We start from the raw sequence: 12,326 nt of genomic DNA on the forward strand, positions 1-12,326 counted from the left end.
GGATGGGGCATCCACGACCTCCCTGGGCAACCTGTTCCAGTGTGCCACCACCCTTTGGGTGAAAAACTTCCTCCTAATCTCTAACCTAAACCTCCCCTGTCTTAGTTTAAAACCATTCCCCCTTGTCCTATCACTATCCACCCTCGTGAACAGTCGCTCCCCCTCCTGTTTATAGGCTCCCTTCAAGCACTGGAAGGCCACAATGAGGTCTCCCCGGAGCCTTCTCTTCTCCAAGCTAAACAAGCACAGTTCCCTCAACCTTTCCTCATAGGAGAGGTGCTCCAGCCCTCTGATCATCTAAGTGGCCCTCCTCTGCACCTGCAGTTAATAAAACATCTGTACAATAGCTGTAGTAGCTGTTGAAAGGTAATTAATTAAATCTTAATTTCTGTCTGGGACTGAGACTTGGGATTGTTGGCCAATGATACTGAAAGCATTGTAGCCTTGAAAAGATTTTGTCAGAGTTGTGTCACTGGTGGTTGCGAGAGACCTGGAATTCACAGAGGTTTTGTCTTTTTCCATCTGGGATCTGGGGCAGCAGTCACATTTTCAAGAGATGGAAGGTGTTTCTGACAGTCTGCCAGACCAAGAGTGAATCCCTTTCCTGACTACTAGTGTGATTTGTTACAGTAATCTGTTATATTCTAAGTTATTGCCTAATGCTTTATTTTTAGGTAGTTCATGTTAAGTACACAATCATCAGAACACCATTTTGATGCAGGGGAAGCATAAAGACTGTGGAAATACATAAATAATGCAGGAATACAAGAAGTAGATTTCATTTACTGTAAATCAGTGAACTTTTGAGTGTAAAGGCGGGCTCAGAATAACTCTTGCATTATTTCTTATGTGTGTAATTTGATATTCAATTAGTGTCTAAAAAAGCCAAATAAATCTTAATGTTTTGAAAATATTAAAAAGACCGTAAATAGTAATATCTAAGCTTTCAGATTCCTGCAGTACCATTTGATAATGGTGATTTAAAGTAATTGGAATTGTACCAAATCCCTTCAAATTGATATGAACATCTATGAACAATTAAAAAAAAAAAACTTGTGTGCAATTAACATGAAATTCATAGGCTTCTGTTATCATTTTTTTTGGAAATCAGGTTAACAGTTGAAGGATAACAGACTTATATTAGCTTAAAAATATCTAGTCTATCAAATAAAACTTAATGAAATAGAATAAGTGATTCCTGATTATTGCATCTAAAGCTACAGACAGTTCCTATAGTTTTCCTTCCTATGGACAAAATTTTCAGTTTAATATTTTCCTGATGGGGCGTATGAGTATGTATCTTCAAATCTAAAAATTTCTTCTACCAGTTATTTTCATGCTGGATCCAAGTTTCTGCGGAGCCTGGGAGTGATTAACTAGTTCATTAACAGTTTTGGGTCTGCCTTTACCTGAGTTATTGACCATATCACGATGCTTTGATCTAATGAGTTTCCTAATGAATGTAGCATTAGTATAGAAAAGGGCCTACAAAATTCAGTAGTTTAATGAAGGTTGTTGGCTAGGCATCAAGAGCATTTAAATTTCATCCTTAGTCTTGAAGTGTGGTAAATCCAGCTAATGCTGAAAAAAAAAAAAAAAAGTATGTCAAAATATGGTCAGGTTTGGAGTACTTTTGTTGCACAATTAGGGCTTTTTCAAATATTTAGCTAACAAGAAATATTTCTTTCTTTGCCAAATGCCTTTTCTGTAGTAGAAAAAACTCCAGTGAAAGACGGAGATGGCTCTGCCTGGAGTATTGTGGGCTAACTGCACAGGAGTGGTACACCTCCAGCAAAAGCAAGAACTCCCGTGACAAATTATCTTCCAAGGCAGGAATTGGTCCAGAATGGATGTAATGTTAGTTTAGGGCAAGAATGTAATGTTAACTCTGGAAGCGGCAACAGTAGCTTGACCATTGCTGAGTGAATTCTTCTTAGGGGATATTTAATTCGATATACATCACCTTTTTGTCTGCTTCTGAATGGGTTCAAAGTGATTTTCAGGGTATAAGATATTCTCAAGATTAGTGGTTGATGTGAGTCATTTAATATTATTTAACTATAGTAATTGAATAAAATGTATAAAAAGATATATAGTTAAATTAATCAACCAACAAATTGGTGTAGCACTTATTTGATATCATATTCAAACTTAGTTCTGATAGGTAACAGCCAGTAAGAGAAACTTCTAATCTAATGGATCAATCAAATTCAGAGAATCTGGTTTCTTGTTGAATACACAATTCACTTTCTTGGAATGCTCATCAGTATCTGCTTAATTTTTTTCTTCTAAATCACTTCTTCAAGTAAAATGCCAGAATATTTGCAAAAAATAGTTTGAAGTCCTGAGCATAGATACTGTAAATCCATTAGGCATTTTCCTTGTATTTGGTCTTTTCTGATTTTAGCCTTTTCTGTGTTGAAACAGTAAAACTATTCATTAAAAAAAAAGACTTTCACAACTAAATCAAAGTCTTGTTTTGATCAAGATATAACACATGTAAATTGCAGCACTTGCGGTTCGGTGTTCTGAGCCTGCCCTCGCTTTCTCCACTAGCTGAGACTCCAGTACTTCAAATGCTCCTCTTTTTCGTACATAAAAATGTACCTCCAGCCATCAAACCATTTCCTTGGGAAGCTGTGGTCCTCTACAGTACGACCGAGTTAGTGTTCTAACCTGGAAGTGAAAGGAAAGCAGAAGCTGAGCTGTTTGACAAACACTGGCATGGCAAGGGATTACCCTGTCTCGTTTTCCCCAAACCACATTTTTCTGAAGTGACGCTTCCAGCGCGAGTCCCCACCCAGGCAGTCCTGCTCCCAGATGAGGTAAAGGAAGCCACCATCCAGCGGAGCTAGGAGCTGCGCTAGGCTTCTCCGAGCTGGAAGCCTCTCTTCATTACATCACGCCTGGCCTTATTTCAGAGATTAATGAACAGCATCTTGTCAGTTTTAATATATCGCAGTGCTTTAGTTTACATTGACGATGTAATCATAAATTCCCTGAGCTGTGAACTACACCTTAAGGACTCGCGCGGAGTTCTAAGAAGGCAAGAAAAAGAAATTACTATAAACTAGAGAGTGTGCCAGTTTTGAGAAAAACCTGCAGATTTTCTAGGACGTTAGGTTTCAAAAGAAGGATTACACACAGACTAAACAGAGTAGAAGTCATAAAAATTTAAAGACATCAGAAAAATAAGATCCTTTTTAGGTATGACAGAATACTAAAGGAAATTTATACTGAATTATGCCACCCAAGCAGACCCATTAATTAACGTAATGAGAAAATATGTTCCATTTCCATGGACCTAAGCGTGTCAGGAAGCATTTGACACTTTTAAAAGGGGGGGAGGTGAAAGCATGCACTTCACCACTCCTGCAGTTCTCAGATTTTAGCTTATCTATTCACATTCATGTTTGGGCTGCTTAGGCATTCGGTTACATAGTAATCAAGAGAGAGGAGGAAAAAAAAAATTCTGTAAGTGAACAGTATGTCTAAAAAAAATGTAAACACATTTTGAGCTGCATAACTTTTAAAGTTACATATTATATCCTTAATATTGGAGAGATTATCATATATCACTAGGAAATCACAAGTGAAAAAGCAGCTTTTTATTGTCAAGATATGATTCTGAAAATGATGTATATGTGAAGTTTTTAAATCCACAAGCAGATGCTATGTGTTCATTCCAACTGCTTATACTTCCAAAGCTGGCAGGTAGGGCAATTTGCAGGATCAGGAAATAAAAGCCAGACTTTCAAGGTTGTTCAGATGTAAATTTTCCGTGCAAATGATTTTAAATAGCACATTCTAATTCCTTTTCTCAAAGTTTTATTCCATTCCTCTTATTAAAATATTCCCCTGCATATTGCTTGGAAATTATTATAGTCATTCCTTGATAGAAGCAAACTGAAAAAAAAGAGTTTGATCTTTAATTTTTTTTTATGATGCAAAAAACCCCTGGGACATCTTCTTTCATTTCATGTCTGTGATGTAATGTTCTTGGTCTTAAGAATGGGATGTTATAGGTACCATCTTCTGCAGGGAGCCATGTAAATTTCATTTTGAAATTTCGAAGAATTTTTTGAAGAATTTTTGATAGATGTGACTACCCTCTGAAGATATTTTCTTAGACTTAATATGTTGATCTGGCTGTATTCAGGTGAGGCATCGCTTTAGTGTGTTTTAATAAAAATATGTTTTGTACATATATAACTAATGTTGAAGGATTTCCTTGATTACAAATAAGTACAATTTTTATGCATGCAAAATGTTAAGAGTTAATTACACTTTTGCACATAAGCATGCAAATCTGATACAATTCAGTTAATTCTTTTATTTTTCAGATTCAACTTTGTTTCTTTTCACTTGTTAGTGGCAAGAAATGGACCTGCAGATCCTTTTTCTCTTTTCTGCTAAGCAGTTTACGTGCTGTGCGCACATGCGCTGTAGGCAAAATAATATTTGAAATATCTGGTTGCCATGAATCAGCAGAGAGGAGGCCAAACCTCATGCTTTTATGACCACATTAAAAACTAGGAGGTAAGTGATAATAGCTAAGCTGTCTGTGCGGTTGAAATGCAATGTAGCAGTGGTTTTATAATAGTAGAAAATACAGGATAGTTCTTAAGGCAGAAAATGCAGGAGAATTTTATGTTTAATGTTTAATCAGTGAAAATATTTTACATAAGCAAAATCCAGTTAATTTACTTGAAGTATTATCATATACTGTCATTTCATAGGAGGGCTAATTTCTACCCTGATTGTGTTAATCTGGATGTTTGCAATCCAGTGGATCTTCATTTGTTTAAAATCTTTTGTCTCTTATAGTTGTTGTGCGAAGGTTATTAGCATTACCTATTTCTGAGGAGAAAATGACTGGGGGAAAGATGCTGATCTCTCTACTGATAATTGATAGAAATCTCTTGAGGCAGGTAGCTTTCAAAATAGGCAGAGGAAGGAATCTGTTTTTTCTGGGTTTACTCTTTATAATAGGGTTAATATTACTTGTTAATTAATCCCTGTTAATTAGAGTGATGTTTTTGTAATCTGTGTAAGGTTTTACTTCAGTCAGGAATGATACCAAAGATGAGTCTTTGCTTGTGTCTGTACTACAGTTAATAGTGACTGCAGCACCTAGCGTAGATTTCTGAACGAGGTTTCAGTAAGCACTTCAGGAGACTGGTCACAGTTAAAAATAGTCGTGTAGAGCTTCCCACACTTACCTGAGATGTTCTGTTGCTTCCTGATGCCACTACTAGGCTGCTGCTCCTCCCAAAGCTGACTTAAAGCTATCTCCCAGATCTCTGTACAGCTCAGGAGTCACTCAAAACTTCAGCAAAGGCATGTCTTTGCTTTTATTTCCTTTTGTGAGCCAGAAGACACTCTAGCACTTTGTTACCTGTTCAAAAGATGCGTGAAGGATTCATTTAATCTTGGGGTTTTTTTAATGTCTCCGTGCCATAATCTGACGAACGTTTTGTTTTGAGCTTTTAGTAGGGGTATTCATTTGTCAGGGAGCTGAAGCTCGAAACTCTGTGATAGCCACACACTCCACTGGAGCCCATTGCCGTCTGAACTTGCCTTCCTAAAGACTCTGTTCAACTTCGTCAGACTTTAATCTCTCTGTGGGCTGGTAAACTGGCACCACTGAAATCACAGGCAGAGCTCCTATGGACATCAACAGATGTGGATTTATACCATGATCTTTTTGGCAGGTGGATTTTGAAAAACAAAATTAACTTCTAGCTCTCAGGTGGTAATTTTTATGTTAGGGTTGTTTTCTTAGCAGTTTGATGGCTTTTTGCTTTTTCTGTTTAGCCTTCTCTTCCTTGTAAATCTGTGCCTGTGATATAAACTGGGTCTTCTATAATTTGTATAATAGTAATTATTCAAAAAATACTGATTATTCCCCATAAACATACACTTTGGGTCTTGTCCCTTAATTGTTTTATAAAAATTTAATGGAGATTTCAGAGATGTTCTGCCACAGTGAGGGGTTAGTGAAGAAGTGCAGAAGAGGAGGCATGCTCAGCGCTGCCTATTGAAAACAGACCAGTTGGAAAAGCAGAGCATAGAGGCAGAAAAGGGAGTCTGACTCTCACTTGGAAGGAGGAAAAACTGTGGCACTGGATCCTGCTACCAGGAGTGATATAACTGAACTTTAGAGCAGAACTAATTTAGTTCTTAGTGGGCCTTTCCACTTTCAAATAAGCTTTCTAGGCTAGAAGATTCTGACTCTGTTCTTCTCTCTCATCTTTTGACCCACTGACTTTTATCGTTTCTGGCTGCATCATAGCTTGGATTCAGCCAGGACTGCATTGAAAGCAATTCCCTGGGAAGTAACCAGAAGAGTTAGATCCACCTCTTTCTGAGTTGTAGTAGTGTTCTTATCATTAAACTGGCACCACCACCCATGAAGTTAATTGAGGTGCTGACTGTGACTAACTTTTCAGGATTCTCCAAGGTCTCAAGCAAGCTTTGGCAGCTGTATGTCTTATCCTGGATTGCTTTTAGAAGGAGATGAATATCTATCATTGCTAGGGTACTTCTGAGGATGTATGCCAGCCAGAAAAATTTCTAGCCAGATTAAAAGGTATGTAGTGAGTTCAGGTGCCAGGAAATTTAAGTAGTACTGGAAATTGGGTAGACTGGATTGTTGTTTGGGATTCAGAAGGGTTTACACGCCTGGGACACACTTTGAGTAGACAGCAACTGCACGTAGTTTGAAACCTGCTATCTTCTTGGAAGAAAAAACAGTCCTAAACAAAACAAGACAGTCATATCTGTGTATGACTGATAAGTTTAACTGAAAAGATATTAAAAATAAAATATTAGGAGTGTTCCGTCTGGAGTAATTTTGGGTGAATTCTGTACCAGCTCAATCTGCAGTCTCAGCAGTCACTGCTACCTGAGTATTATGGGATGTATTTTATTTCCAGACTAATAAAAGATGTGAAGAATTTGCAGCACAATAATAAGTTTAAAAATATTAAAATTACAGTCTATCTGCATACTGAAAATCTGATAAACCCATAGAAGTTCCATCATAAACAAAAAACTGTAATTATAAATGCAAAGTAAATATGATTCTGCTATTTCACAGAGGGCCTCTTACGTACAAATTCATCTTACAACTAAGGTTTTTAAATAAGAAAACCCAGGAAATGTTGGACAGCTGTATTCTTTGGAATAATTTTAATAAGCTAACATGGCAATGAGTTTGCAACTCAGTTCACTATAATTTTTTTCTTGTATAACCATCTTAAAAACTATCCAATCTATTGTGTGTCTTTTTGTTCCTTGTTTAGTTTGATCTAGAACTAAATAGCTTTGAATAAGTGCACAAATGATGCATGAGGTATTACGCACGTGTGTGTAGCTGCAGGTTTCTGTTACAGGTATAATAAGCAGCAGGTATATGTAGAGTGTACAGTTATACATCTTGGAAACCTCAGGGTTAGGCTGACATAAGTGCCTTCTGATGGCTTGCTGGGTAAGACCTAGCACAAGGCTCTCTAGGGATGAATTTCTTAAAAAAATAAAAGTGAGTTTGACCACATTTATTTGATATTACATTCATAGGTGTAAAATAGCAGTTTATAGTTTCACTTGTCCGTTTCCCTTGCTCTGGATCTGCCTCCCTGATCAAGAAATTCAATAGCTATTAAAAGCTGCAGCTGTACTAACAGTCGTATGCTTCATAGGAGGCATTTTGCAGCTATTACTTTAGAACAGGCACTCCATGCCAGTACAGATGTTGCGTCCACCTTTTCATAAGCACTTTATCTGCACCATGGGCATTGCATTTCTAATGTTTGCTTGAAATTGCTAAACACACTCCATAGCCGTAATTTATTTGGGCTGGTGTAGTTTAAAGACCTGAAATCTAGATCTGCACCTGTTCTATTCATCTGACCAGGAAAGCACTAATTCCACTGCCTGAGAGTGTGTAGAGGTTGGATCTCTTCTTTATAAATCTCCTGAACCAAATGTGGCCCTTCTTTGGTTCATGTGTATGTTTCCCTTCCCTGAAGTGGAAATAGGTTGCATATATAACACCAAATTTCAATTTTCAAGCGAGAACATACCACTTGATCTAATGGAGGACTAGCATACAACTCCTCCATCCCCTCCCTCAGTCAATCCATCTCTGAGTAATCAGATGTACACGGTCAAAGGTTAAACATGTAGAAGTGTGTGTGTAGCTGGAGCAAACTCTGCTAGTATGATGACACTGGTTTTATTGTGGTAAGATATGACAAACACTTTTGAATTTAATGTATTTGAAGTGATATAAAGTGAGTGAGAAGGAAAAGCAACTACTAAACATGACCTGATTCACCTCTTGATGACACTGATATCAGTGAATTCGTACTAATATTCGATGAACAACAATTGAAGAGGGCTGTGGTATTGGCAATAGCCTAAGTAATAAAATATAGATTTTAGATATTGAGTGTTGAATCAGTATAAGAGCCATTCATTCAACTCTTTCAGCCCCAAATTTTGGAATTCAGAGAAAATCCAGGAGTAGTTCTAGCTTTGAAAGACAAAAAAAACCCCCTCAAACTTTAAAAAAATCAGAAACTACCCCAAACAAAGCAAACAAGAAAGCCACTGTTCAGTGAGGTTTTTCAAAACCAAAGCTATGTCCCACTTTGCCCAGTTCTGCTGGAGATGTATGTCATCTGCAGACATGTCATCAAATATGACTCAAACCAGCCCTGCCCCCAAAATAAATAAATGCAACCACATAGACTGAAATGGTTCTTTGGCATTTTTAAGATTCTGCCCTACTTACTTGTGGTGCATTTCTAATCTAGAGTTAAACCAGGGGCTGATTGCTTTCTTAGCGTTTTTGTTAAAATAGAACCGGAAAAACTCACTTGTGCTTTAATCAATCTTGTTAAAAACTTGTAAATTTAGTGCAATAGAATGGAGAAGCAGCATCTCTATAAGAAAACAAATAAACAACAAAAGACTTAAAGAACAGAGCTACACGTGGAAGTGAAAAGAAGGCAATAAAAGGGCAGAAGCTTATTCATAGAATCATAACATGCTCTGGGTTGGAAGGGACCTTAAAGATCGAGTTCCAACCCCCTGCCATGGGCAGGGACACCTCCCACTAGCCCAGGTTGCTCAAAGCCTCATCCAGCCTGGCCTTGAACACCTCCAGGGATGGGGCATCCACAGCTTCTCTGGGCAACCTGGGCCACTGCCTCACCACCTTCACAGGAAAAAACGTATTCTTAATAGCTAATCTAAATGTGCCCTCTTTCAGCTTAAAACCATTACCCCTCGTCCCATCACTACACTCCCTGATAAAGAGTGCTCTTCAAGTGCTCTCCTGCCAGCCTGTGATCCTTCTCCAGGCTGTGGGCATCTATTGCTGGCACTGGCATCAAGCTGGTGGGAGTGGGATAGACTGAGGTTCCCCTTTCCCAGCAGCTTTACTTTAAAGCCCTCTTCACCAGGCTGGAAAGCCTGTGACCAAAGATGCTCTTCCCCTTCTCTGACAGGTGGACCCCATCCGCCCCCAGTAGACCAGGTTTCTCAAATATATATTTTGTGAATAACGATTAAATACTGAAGCAAAGATATTATTAGTAACTATATTACTTAAAAGAAATGCTCCAGAATTGTGCATTTAGGCTTTGAATTCCATTTGAAAATTCTCATGACATTGACAAACCACACAAGCCTCATTCAAGAGGCCAAGGATACCTCCTTTGATTCATCTAAAGGCAGAGCAGAATTTGGCCCCTTAGGTTTAAGATGCCATCAGAAGCTCTAGATAGAATTACAGTCTTGCTGTACACAGCTGAGCATATATAATTCTTTAAGTAAAATTTGTGTCTTATGTGTTGTAAAAGAAATGAAAGGTAGCTGTTAATTCCAAGGCTTATAAATATGTCAGTGGGTTTTCATAAGGTCTTAATAAATTACAAGAACAAACTCAATGACTCATGATGTCACCAGAACCACATGCTGCACTGTATTTATTGTAATTATGTACTATGCCTCATTCTTTGTGCTTTCTACATGGTCCCACTAAAAAATCAAAACAGTCCTCATTGATTTCTTCATTCTTTTCTTATTGCTGTATTTCAGCTGTTTTCTTGGTTTGAGCCCTTCTTCAAATGAAGAACACTTTTCCTAGAATCACAGAATGGTTTGGGTTAGAAGGCACCTTAAGAGATCATCGAGTTCCAACCCACTGCCATGGGCAGGGACACCTCCCACCAGCCCAGGTTGCTCAAAGCCTCATCCAGCCTGGCCTTGAACCCCTCCAGGGATGGGGCATCCACAGCTTCTCTGGGCAACCTGGGCACTGCCTCACCACCCCCACAGGAAAACATTTTTCCTAATATCTAGTCTAAATCTACTTATTTTTAAGAAAATATATTTAAAAGAAGATGTCTGCAACTACTATATTTATTCATTGAAAAGCTGAAGTAAAATACAGTTTTCAAATATCCTCAAATTTGGGTGAAGTTCAAATTTTCCTTGGATCCTAGTTTTCTGGCTGGCCACCAGCCCATGTCACTAACGGTATAACTAGCTGAAAAATGGAAAAACAATTTCATAAAAAATTCAAGATTATTTTGGCTTGGATCTGAAATGTAGAGATAGCATCAATATTGTAGTGTCAGTAATGCTTCATTCTTTAGTCTAAAAAATAAATGCAGGGTGGGCTAAACACTTAAGTTAAATGTGTAAGACTAATTCAACAGCATTTCAAAACCACTAAGGTAAACTTAGTGTGTGAAGGAGCCCTTGGGTCTTCAGTGCTCCCTGTCCAAACTGGTTTACGTCTCACAGACGTAAGCTGCAAGTGTAGTTTGCATTTAAGTGTCATGATTAAATGTTCTTTTGTAGCAAAAATACAGTGAGTTGATGTCTGGACTTGGCCCTGCTCCCACCTATATGCTTAGGTGTTGATTTCAGTGGAACAGAACCTGTTACTTAAGATGGGAGAAATGGAAAGAATTCCACATTACATCCATTTTTATGGCCCTTATTTAAATCACTGGAAATGGTGCATCTGAATTTAACATTCATAGATTTGATGACAAGCTTCTCTGAAGATATGAAATAAACAAACCAAGAAGTGACCCCCAACGTTTCTCCCGTTGTTGCTGAACCAGTTCGCCAACATCTCTGTACTTGAAACGTCTGTACATGAAATCCCCTTGTTCAAGCTGTATGTACTTCCATGCAGTGCTTGCAGTGAAACAGGTATCTTTTCAATATGGAGGTCTTAATTTTCGCTCTTGTTTATCCAGAAGCAAACAGGAAATCCCATTCCAAACTACCCATTCCAAAAATAATAGCAGTGTTCAGTCACATTTTATGAAAGCATCTTAGAATTTATATAAATAAAACTAGTGTACATTTCAAAGAATATATAAAATGCTGGCGTTTTGCTTTTACTGCAAAGATCAAAGAGATGATTAAAATTAAAATTTCATTAATTTTAAATTATGCATTTAGTCATAACAAAAATATTAAAACAAAAAAAAATTAAAGCAGCACATGTACCTTATATAGTAAGGTAAAGTTTAATGTGTTTTATTAGCTTAAAGGACACAGAATAACTATCTATCCAGAACTTCAGGCATGCATTTACATAAATATATTAAATTAAGAAAAGCAATTATACACTTAAACATCCTTTTGTCTAAAAAATCATTAAATCCACAGATTAACAATAAATCCAACTCTATGCATTTATCACTTCCAGATACAACTGTTCCATTTCTCAGATATTACACAAATACATTTGTTAGAATTTATATGCATTATACATATATTATATATTACATAATAGTGTGTATACATACATGGTGTTCAATAATATAATAATAATCTGTACTTTTTATAGCACTTTTCATTTGAAGAGCTCAAAGCGCTTTCCAAAGATTGATTTCACTAATTTTCAGATGGCAAGTGGAGGAACAAAGATGCAGTTATTTCAGGTTATATAGAATTTGTGACAGACAGTAACTGAATTCCCTTGCTGTGAACTTCAGCCATGCTGCCTCCCTAAAAAGAAATACACACGTGGCGTATGTAGTCTACGTAGGCAGACTTGCAAAGACTTGTAAGGTCTCAAACCAAGAAAGCACTTAATTATATTAATAACATTAAGCACATGACTTCATGAGATTCATATGCTTAAAATTACTTGTGTGCTCCAGTGCTCTGCTAGATGGGTGTCTGTATGTGCTCAGTAGCATAATACAGTTCATAGAAGATGCTTAGACATTGTTTGAATGATATTTTCTAAGCTATTCTCCCACATTTCAAATGTACATACCTGACAG

This window comes from Pterocles gutturalis, unplaced genomic scaffold, assembly GCF_000699245.1.
Source record: "Pterocles gutturalis isolate BGI_N339 unplaced genomic scaffold, ASM69924v1 scaffold6763, whole genome shotgun sequence".
NCBI lineage: Eukaryota > Metazoa > Chordata > Aves > Pterocliformes > Pteroclidae > Pterocles > Pterocles gutturalis.